This window comes from Mus caroli, chromosome 7, assembly GCF_900094665.2.
Source record: "Mus caroli chromosome 7, CAROLI_EIJ_v1.1, whole genome shotgun sequence".
In the NCBI taxonomy this organism is placed as follows: domain Eukaryota; kingdom Metazoa; phylum Chordata; class Mammalia; order Rodentia; family Muridae; genus Mus; species Mus caroli.
In genome coordinates, this window is record NC_034576.1 from 16,093,262 (window position 1) to 16,104,330 (window position 11,069).

An 11,069-nucleotide genomic window follows, 5' to 3' on the forward strand; every position below is an offset into this window, starting at 1 on the left:
TCCCCCTCCCCTGTCTGTGTGAGCCCCCTCCCCAGCTCCACCTCTGCCACTCCATTGGCTGGTCTTTGCCCAGCCCGCGGCTTTGATTGGAAGGTGGGCTTGTTATTCCCGAGGAGGAGGCGGGACTAAAGGAGAAGACTTGGAACTTCAAGGGGTTGGGGAATCCGATGTAATGCACACCCCCAGCCACGCCCCTGCCCCAGACTTCCTTGGCAGTCCGGAGGCCGCCGGGAGTGATTTCCCTCCAGTCTCTGAACTTCCATATGTACACTTCTGAACCATCTGATTTACTGTTCTCTGTGTCCCAGTTCCTGTCGCAGTCTCTGCCTTCACTCCCACCTTTCCCAACCCTCCCTCCTTTCTCCCGCTCTGTCCTTTTCTTGACGTACCAAGTCCCCACTTCTCTCCACCCCGGACTCTACTTCACCTGTATTCCATAACGCCTTTCTTTGCCATACCCCATGTCCCTCCACTATGTGGCCCCACTGTGGACCCCGCCTCCCAGAATCTTCCTTGTCCACCCGTCTCCACCCCACCCTGACCCGTGGCCTCTCTTAACTCCCTGTGCAGGTTCCTGCGGATGAATAATTAAGCTTCTGTCAAGTAAATATGCTTTAGCTCCATCACACCCACTTGTAAAGGGAACAGAGAACCGATGAGAGATACGTGCGCAGTGACATGGACAGGTGGAAGACGGTACAGCTGGGTAAGGAAGAGGAAGGAAGTTCCTGTGTAGGCTGGAGAGGGCGTGGGACACTAAGGACAGGGGTGAAGGAGCAGTGTTCCTTCCGCATGCAGGTTTGGGTACACTCTACACTGCGGCAGAAATGGATTTATTGTTTTTGAGTTATTGGGCAAGCTCCATCTTAGGACTTTCACACATAACTGCGCACTCTCTTTAGAGTGCTCTTCTCGGCTAGATAGTTGGCTCCAGGGTTAAAGGCCTTTGCTGTCAACCCTGAAGACCAGTGTTCAATCCCCAGCCTCCCCCCCCCCACACACACACACACATCGTGGAAGGTAAGCACCAACTCTAGAAAGTTGTTCTTTGATTTATCTGCGCGTACACACACACACACACACACACACACACACACACACACACACACGTAAAATGTAATAAAAAAAAACTTTAAAAAATTCTCCTCTAAAAATCCACATGGCTCCCCACCTCAACTCGGGAAAATAGTAAGCTGTCTCCTCCCATTGCCTTCTCTTCTCCATCTTCCTTCTCCTCTTCTTCTTTCTCCTTCCTCTTTCTACCTCCTCTTCTCCATTTTTTTTTTTTTCAGATGGGGTCTCATGTAACCCTGTCAAGACTGACCAGCAAGAGCTGGCCTTGAACCTCTATCCTCCTGCCTTCACCTTCCAAGTGGATTACAGGTGTGGACCATTATGCCCAGCTCCCATGCCATTTAGTTTCAGTTGATTTTATTTGAATAAATCTGACTATATCCATGCTATCAGCAACTCCAGGGAAGAAGGCAAAATCCAGACAGAGCCAATCATTGTAGGATTTCCTTGGCCACAGTGATTACCAGTTTTGGGAAGATATATGAACCAAACTAGTATAGTGAAGATGAACTCTGAGGACTTTGCTGTAACTGTCAGGAGAGAGGGTTTATTTATTTCTTATTGTTTTATTGTGTTTATAGCACAGAGGATTGAATTTAGGGCCAAACTCAACCAGAACCATATCCCCAGCTCTTCACTGTGATATTGAGATTCTAGGCAGATGCTCTACCACTGAGCCACGTTCCCAACCCCTCACTGGGGGATTCTAGGCAGGTGCTCTGCCATTGAGCCACACCCCTAGCTCCTCACTGGGGCATTCTAAGCAGGAGTCAGGGGCTCTACCACTGAGCCACGCGCCCAGCCCCTCACTGGGGGATTCTAAGCAGGAGTCAGGGGCTCTACCACTGAGCTACGCCCTCAGCCCCTCACTGGGGGATTCTAAGCAGGGGACAGGGGCACTACCACCAAGTTTGAGCTCCATTGTTCTTTTTAGCAATCTGGCTCGCAGAGCAACTACCCTACGTGTGTATTATATTTCACAATAATAAAAAAATGACTTGACAGTAATTGTCATTGAGGAGTGCTGAGTTAACTGGAGGTCAGAACTGAAAGCAGAGAGCTGAAATCCTCAAAATAGAATGTGCAGGTCTGTGAGGGGTGCTCTGGGGCATGTTCAGTGATCCTCCCACCCTCACTGGTCTCCAAAGCTGTTTTTATAACACTAGTAAGATGCTCTTGCCACACTCTTCTCACCGTGTACACTGACAGTTTCCATGGTCACGGATATGTGATAGGAGACTTGCTCTGATGTTATATTTTATTATTATAAATTTAATTTTAAAATAATCCCACACAATGGATTGGTGTTAAATTGATTCCCTCTCAGTTTTTCTTTTCTTTTTTTTGTTTTTTTTTTTTTTTTCAAGACAGGGTTTCTCTGTGTAGCCCTGGCTNTCCTGGAACTCACTTTGCAGACCAGGCTGGCCTCGAACTCAGAAATCCGCCTGCCTCTGCCTCCCGAGTGCTGGGATTAAAGGCATGCGCCACCACCGCCTGGCCCAGTTTTTCTTTTCTTTTGATTTCTTTGTTTCTTTTCTTTTTTGATTTTTGACACAGGGTTTCTCTGTGTAGCCCTGGCTATCCTGGAACTCACTCTGTAGACCAGGCTGGCCTTGAACTCAGAGATCTACCTGCCTCTGCCTCCTGAGTGCTGGGATTGAAGGCTTGTGCCACCACCACTCAGCTCCCCTTTAACTTCTCTCATTCCCTTCTTGCTCTTGCTGACTCCTATCCCTTTCCCAATGAGTCCCCTTCCTGCTTTCATGTCTTTTGGGGGTTGTTTGGGGGAAGGTCTTGTGCAGGTAGCCATGGTTGCTGAGTGTTCACAATGACCTCGTAAAATGCTCCAGAAAACAACATTTTGGGGTTCTCTTCCCTGTCTTCTGGTTCTTACAACCTTTCCATCACCTCCTTTTCTTTGGTGATAGAGATGTCTTGTTTAGGTCTGAGTACTAAACATTCCCTTATTTGCAGCTATTTGGGCATTTATCAATTTCTGCTTTAACTGTTGCCTGCTTCCAGAACAGACTTCTTCTGCCAAAGCTGCATTAGTCTGTGGGTATAAACAGAAACGTTTACAAGGCAGTTTGACTACATGTTTGTTTAAGAAAACATCAGTAGTGAATTCTCTCATAGGGCCCATGACCCCTTAGCCATAAATTTTTGGCTAGGCTTATAGTACCAGGTGTGAATCCCATGGTACGGATTGGGTCTCAGATCCAAGGAGGAAGTGGTTGGTTACGCCTGGACCACTCATGGCGCTACTGCAGTGCTGCACACGCTTTGCCTTGTGGGCCAGTATCACAGCAAGCAGGGCCATCGCTGAGTGAGATCACTGATAACTCCCCCCTCAGTGATCTGCACACCACCTTCCAGTAGCACTGTGAACTCTAGCCAGCAGGAAGGTCGCTTCCAGATCACTTCCAGCTTGATTTCTCTGTGTCTTCTGCAGCAGGGCCTTATCGTCTAGTTCTCATGGGTGGCTAATGACAAGCCTCTACCACTTTTGGGGCTTTTAAGGGCCCTACAGCCAACAGCTCCTAGGGAGGTATCCTGCACCTGGCATGGGATTTTCATGGGTCCACCATGCAGGGCATCTCTGTGTAAGCTCCTGTGTGTGTGTGTGTGTGTGTGTGTGTGTGTGTGTGTGTGTGTGATCACTTTGGCCTAGGGTGGCCCTGAACTCAGTAAATCCTAGATCAGTGGCTCTCACCCTTTCTAATGCAGTGATCCTTTAATTCAGTTCCTCAATCGTGTTGACCCCCAATCATAACATTATTTTCATTGCTACTTCATAACTGTAATTCTGATACTGTTAGGAATTGTAACATAAATATCTGATATACAGGATATCTGACATGCCATCTTTATGAAAGGATCATTCGATGTCCCTGCCCCTCCTGTGACTCAGAAGTTGAGAACCACTTTTGTAGAGGCTGACCTTGAACTCCTGATACTCCTGCCTTTGACCCTCAAGTGCTGGGAGTGGGTTATCATGCCCAACTTCTCCATTTCATTTGGCCTACTTTAGGAGTCCTCCATACTTTGAAAGGATGTAAAGGAGTTTGGGAAGCCAAACCCACAAGCAACTAAACCTGGCGTGCCCTCTGGTGGTCAGAGTTGGTATGACTCTGCTGATGCCTGTGCCTGTCTAGTTGGCTGTGAATAATTGCATACTTCACATCAGTAACATACATACATACATACATACATACATACATACATACATACATACATACATATGCATATATATGTATGCATGTATATATACATATATATATATATTAATTTATATGAGTACATTATAGCTGTCTTCCAACACACCAGAAGAGGGCATCGGATTTCATTATAGATGGTTGTGAGCCACAATGTGGTTGCTGGGATTTGAACTCAGGACCTCTAAAAGAGCAGTCAGTGAGTGCTCTTAACGGCTGAGCCATCTCTCCAGCCCCCAGTAACATATTTTTAATGGATTGATTTTATATTTTAAGATCTTTGGAGGGTGCTCTGTAGAGATATCCCAGCTGTCAAAAATGTTTGACACCAAGCACTTCAATTAAGACTGAAAGAGCCAACAGACTTCTGCAATTTGTTTTCTGACTTTTATATATGATCTCTCTCTTTCATCTGTCTGTCTATCTGCCTGCCTGCCTGTCTGTCTCACACACATATGAAAATAAATGTAATTTAAAACTTTCAGTTTGACTCAGTGATTCAGGGCACTGACTGCTCTTCCAGAGGACCCGGGTTCAAATCCCTGCACCCACATGGCAACTCACAACTGTCCGTAATTCCAAATTCTGACACCCTCACATAGACATACATGCAGGCAATGCACCAATGCATATAAAATAAAGGCAGATGAATTTAAAAAGTGTCCAGTTTTCTTTTATTTTTGGCTCTGTTTCTTTTTTTTATTAGATATTTTCTTTATTTACATTTCAAATGTTATCCCTTTTTCTGGTTTCCCCTCTGAAAATCCCCTATCCCCTTCCCCTTCTCCCTGCTCACCAACCCACCCACTCCAGGTCCTGGCCCTGGCATTTCCCTACACTGGGGCATTGATCTGTCACAGGACCAATGGCCTCTCCTCCCATTGATGACTAACTAGGCCATCCACTGCTACATATGAGGCTGGAGCAATGGGGCCCTCCATGTGTTTTCTTTGATTGGTGGTTTAGTCCCTAGGAGCTCTGGGGATACTGGTTGGTTCACATTGTTGTTCCTCCTATGGGGCTGCAAACCCCTTCAGCTCCTTCGGTCCTTTCGCTAGCTCCTTCATTGGGAACCCTGTGCTCAGTCCAACGTTGGTTGTGAGCATGCATTTCTGTATTTGTCAGGCTCTAGCAGAGCCTCTCAGATAGCTATATCGGGCTCCTGTCAGCAAGCACTTGTTGGCATCCACAATAGTGTCTGGGTTTGGTGACTGTATATGGGATGGATCCCGAGGTGGGGTAGTCTCTGGATGGCCTTTCCTTCAGTCTCTGCTCCACACTTTGTCTCTGTATCTCCTCTCATGGGTAATTTGTTTCCCCTTCTAAGAAGGACTGAAGATTCCACACTTTGGTCTGCCTTCTTCTTGAGCTTCATGTGGTCTGTGAATTGTATCTTGGGTATTCTGAGCTTCTGGGTTAATATCCACTTATCAGTGAGTGCATACCATGTGTGTTCTTTTGTGACTGGGTTACCTCTCAGGATGATATTTTCTAGTTCCATCCATTTGTCTAAGAATTTCATGAATTCATTTTTTTTTTTTGAGACGGGGTTTCTCTGTGTAGCCCTGGCTGTCCTGGAACTCACTCTGTAGACCAGGCTGGCCTTGAACTCAGAAATTCGCCTGCCTCTGCCTCCCAAGTGCTGGGAATAAAGATGTGCATCATCACACCTGGCAAGTTCATCATTTTTAATAGCTGAGTAGTACTCCATTGTGTAAATGTGCCACATTTTCTGTATCCATTCCTCTGTTGAGGGACATCTGGGTTCTTTCCAGCTTCTGGTTATAAATAAAGCTGCTGTGAGCATAGTGGAACATGTGTCCTTATTTTATGTTGGAACATCTTCTGGGTATTTGCCCAGGAGTGGTATTGCTGGGTCCTCAGGTAGTACTATGTCCAATTTTCTGAGGAACTGCCAATCTGATTTCCAGAGTGGTTGTACAAGCTTGCAATCTCACCAGCAGTGGAGGAGTGTTCCTCTTTCTCCAAATTCAACCCAGCATCTGCTGTCACCTGAGTTTTTGATGTTAACCATTCTGACTGGTGTGAGGTGGAATGTCAGGGTTGTTTTGATTTGCATTTCCCTGATGACTAAGGATGTTGAACATTTCTTTAGGTGCTTCTCAGCCATTCAGTAGTCCTTATTTGAGAATTCTTGGTTTAGCTCTGTACCCCATTTATAATAGGGTTATTTGCTTCTTTGGAGTCTAACTTCTTGAGTTCTTTGTATGTATCGATCATATGTAGGGTTGGTAGAAACCTTTTCCTAAGTTGTTGGCTGCTATTTCTCTCCTATTGACAGTTCCTTTCCCTTACAGAAGCCTTGGAATTTTATGAGGTCCCAGTTGTTGGTTCTTGATCTTATTAGAGCCTAGACTGTTACGGAATTTCCCTGTGCCCAGGTGCTCGAGGCTCCTCCCCACTTTCTCCTCTATTAGTTTCAGTGTCTCTGGTTTTATGTGGAGTTCCTTGATTCACTTGGACTTGAGCTTTGTACAAGGAGATAAGAATGGATCGATTCGCATTCTTCTACATGATAACCGCCAGTTGAGCCAGCACCATTTGTTGAAAATGCTGTGTTTTTTCCACTGGATGGTTTTTAGCTTCTTTGTCAAAGATCAAGTGACCATAGGTGTGTGGGTTCATTTCTAGGTCTTCAATTTTATTCCATTTATCTACCTGCCTGTCTCAGTACCAGTACCATGCAGTTTTTATCACAATTGCTCTGTAGCACAGCTTGAAGTCAGGGATCGTGATTTCCCCAGAACTTCTTTTATTGTTGAGAATAGTTTTTGCTATCCTGGGTCTTTTGTTATTCCAGATGAATTTGCAAATTTCTCTTTCTAATTCTATGAAGAATTGAGTTGGAATATTGATGGGAATTGCATTGAATCTGTAGATTGCTTTCACCAAGATGGCCATTTTGACTATATTAATCCTGCCAATCCATGAGCATGGATGATCTTTCTATCTTCTGAGATCTTCTTCAATTTCTTTCTTCAGAGACTTGCAATTCTTGTCATACAGAACTTTCACTTGCTTAGTTAGAGTCACACTAAGCTATTTTATATTATTTGTGATTATTGTGACAGGAGTTGTTTTCTTAATTTCTTTCTCAGCCTGTTTACCCTATGAGTAGAGGAAGGCCACTGATTTGTTTGAGTTAATTTTATATCCAGTTACTGCACTGAAGTTGTTTATCAGGTTTAGGAATTCTCTGGTGGAATTTTTAGGGTCACTTATATATACTATCATATCATCTGCAAGTAGTGATATTTTGACTTCTTGCTTTCCAAATTGTATCCCCTTGATCTCCTTTTGTTGTCTAATTGCTCTGGCTAGGACTTTGAGTACTATATTGAATAGGTAGAGAGAAAGTGGGCAGCCTTGTCTAGTCCCTGATTTTAGTGGGATTGCTTCAAGTTTCTCTCCATTTAGTTTGATATTGGCTATTGGTTCCCTGTAGATTGCTTTTACTGGGTTTAGGTATGGGCCTTGAATTCCTGATCTTTCCAAAACTTTTATCATGAAGGGGTACTGGATTTCGTCAAATGCTTTTTCAGCATCTAATAAAATGATCATGTGTTTTTTTTCCCCAGTTTGTTATGTAGTGAATTACGTTGGTGTATTTATGAATACTGAACCATCCCTGCATTCTTGGTATGACGCCTACTTGATCATGATGGATGATCATTTTGATGTGTTCTTGGATTCAGTTTGCAAGAGTTTTATTGAGTATTTTTGCATCAATATTCATAAGGGAAATTGGTCTGATGTTCTCTTTCCTTGTTGGGTCTTTGTGTGGTTTAGGTATCAGAGTAATTGTGGCATCATAGAACCAATTAAGTAGAATGCCTTCTGTTTCTATTTTGTGGAATAGTTTGAGGAGTATTGGAATTAGGTCTTCTTTGAAAGTCTGATAGAACTCTGCACTAAACCCATCCTGGGCTTTTTTTTTTTGGTTAGATTATTAATGACTGCTTCTATTTCTTTAGGGGATATGGGACTGTTTAGATGGTTTATCTGATCTTGATTTAACTTTGGTACCTGGTATCTGTCTAGAAAATTGTCCATTTCATCCAGGTTTTCCAGTTTTGTTGAGTATAGCCTTTTGTAGTAGGATCTGATGATGTTTTGGATTTCCTCAGGTTCTGTTGTTATGTCTCCGTTTTCACTTCTGAATTTGTTAATTTGGATACTGTCCCTGTGCCCTCTGTTTAGTCTGACTAAGGGTTTTTATATCTTTTGATTTTCTCAAAAAAACCAGCTCCTGGTTTTGTTGATTCTTTGTATAGTTCTTTTTGTTTTTCTTCGGTTGGCTTTAGCCCTGAGTTGATTATTTCCTGCTGTCTACTTCTCTTGGGTGTATTTGCCTCTTTTTGTTCTTTAGCTTTCAGATGTGCTGTCAAGCTGGTAGTGTGTGCACTTTCCGGTTTCTTTTTTGGAGGCACTCAGAGCTATGAGTTTTCCTCTTAGGACTCCTTTCATTGTGTCTCACAAGTTTGGGTATATTGTGGCTTCATTTTCATTAAACTCTAGAAAGTCTTTCACTTCTTTATTTCTACCTTGACCAAGTTATTATTGAGTAGAGTGTTGTTCAGCTTCCACGTGTATGTGGGCTTTCTGTTGTTTTTCTTGTTATTGAACACCAGCCTTTGTCCATGGCGATCTGACAGGATGCATGGGATTATTTCAATCTTCTTGTATCTGTTTAGGCCTGTTTTGTGACCGATTATACGGTCAGTTTTGGAGAAATTACTGTGAGGTGCTGAGAAGAAGGTATATTCTTTTGTTTTAGGATTAAAAGTTTTATAGATAACTGCTAAATCCATTTGGTTCATAACTTCTGTTAGTTTCACTGTGAGTCTGTTTATTTTGTGTTTCCATGACCTGTCCATTGATGAGAGCGGGGTGTTGAAGTCTCCTATTATTATTGTGTGCGGTGCAATGTGTGCTTTGAGCTTTATTAAAGTTTCCTTAATGAATGTGGGTGCTCTTGCATTTGGAGCATAGATGTTCTGAATTGAGAGTTCATCTTGGTAGATTTTCCTTTGATGAGTATGAAGTGTCCCTCCTTATCTTTTTTGATAACTTTTGGTTGAAAGTCAATTTTATTCCATATTAGAATGACTACTACAGCTTGTTTCTTTGGATCATTTCCTTATACTCTGAGGTAGTGTCTGTCTTTGTCACTGAGGTGGGCTTCCTGTATGCAGCAAAATGTTGGGTCCTATTTATGTATCCAGTCTCTTAGTCTATGTCTTTTTATTGGGGGAATTGAGTCTATTGATATTAAGGGATATTAAGGAAAAGTGATGGCTTATTCTTGTTTGTTGTTGTTGTAGGAGGTGGAATTATGTTTATGTGGCTATCTTCTTTTTGGTTTGTTAAAAAGAAGATTATTTTATTGCTTTTTCTAGGGTGTAGTTTCCCTCCTTGTGTCGGAGTTTTCCTTTTATCTTCCTTTGTAGGGCTGGATTTGTGGAAAGATATTGTGTAAATGTGTCTTTGTCATGGGCTATCTTGGTTTTTCCATCCATAGTAATTGAGAGTTTTGCTGGGTATAGTAGCCTGGGCTGGAATTTGTGTTCTTTTAGTGTCTGTATTACATCTGTCCAGGATCTTCTGGCTTTCATAGTCTCTGGTAAAAAATCTAGTGCAATTCTGATAGGTCTGCCTTTATATGTTACTTGACTTTTTTTCCCTTACTGCTTTTAATATTCTTTCTTTGTTTTGTGCATTTGCTGTTTTGATTATTATGTGACGGGAGGAATTTGGACTTCTGTAGTCTTCTTTTATCTTCATGGGTACCTCTTTCTTTAGGTTAGGGAAGTTTCCTTGTATAATTTTGTGAAGATATTTACTGGCCCTTTACCTATTATCCTTAGGGTTGGTCTTCTCATTGTGTCCTGGATTTCCTGGATGTTTTGGGTTAGGATCTTTTTGCATTTTGCATTTTTTGACTGTTGTGTCATTGTTTTCTATGGTATTTTCTGCACCTGAGATTCTCTTTTCTATCTCTTGTATTCTGTTGCGGATGCTCACATCTATGGTGCCTAATTTCTTTCCTAGGGTTTCTATCTCCAGAGTTGTCTCCCTTTGTGATTTCTTTATTATTTCTACTTCCATTTTTAGATCCTGGATGGTTTTGTTCAATTCCTTCACCTGTTTGTTTTTGTTTTCCTGTAAGTCTTTAAGGGATTTTTGTGTTTCCTCTTTAAGGGCTTCTGTTTACCTCTGCTCCTGTATTCCTTTAAGTGAGTTATTTATGTCCATCTTAAAATCCTGTATCAGCATCATGAGATGTGATTTTAAATCCAAATCTTGCTTTTCTGGTGTGTTGGGGTATCCAGGACTTGCTGTGGTGGGAGAACTGGGTTCTGATGTAGCCTTGGTTTTTGTTGGTAAGGTTCTTGTGCTTGCCTTTCACCATCTGGTTATCTCTGGTGTTAGTTGATCTTGCTGTCTCTGGCTGGAGCTTGTCCTTTCTGTGGTCCTGTAAGCCTGTGTCAGCACAAACAATCTCTTTCCTGGTGGGACCCCTATACAGAGGGCTGTAGAACAGCCTTAGCTCTGGGTGCAGATCCCAGTTTTTATTTATTTTTAATTTTTTTATTTTTTAATTTTTTTCCTTTTTTTTTATTAGGTAATTTCCTCAATTACATTTCCAATGCTATCCAAAAAGTCCCCAATAAACTCCCCCCCAGTCCCCCCCCTCACCCCTTGGCCCTGGCATTCCCCTGTACTGGGGCATATAAAGTTGGCAAGTCCAATGGGCCT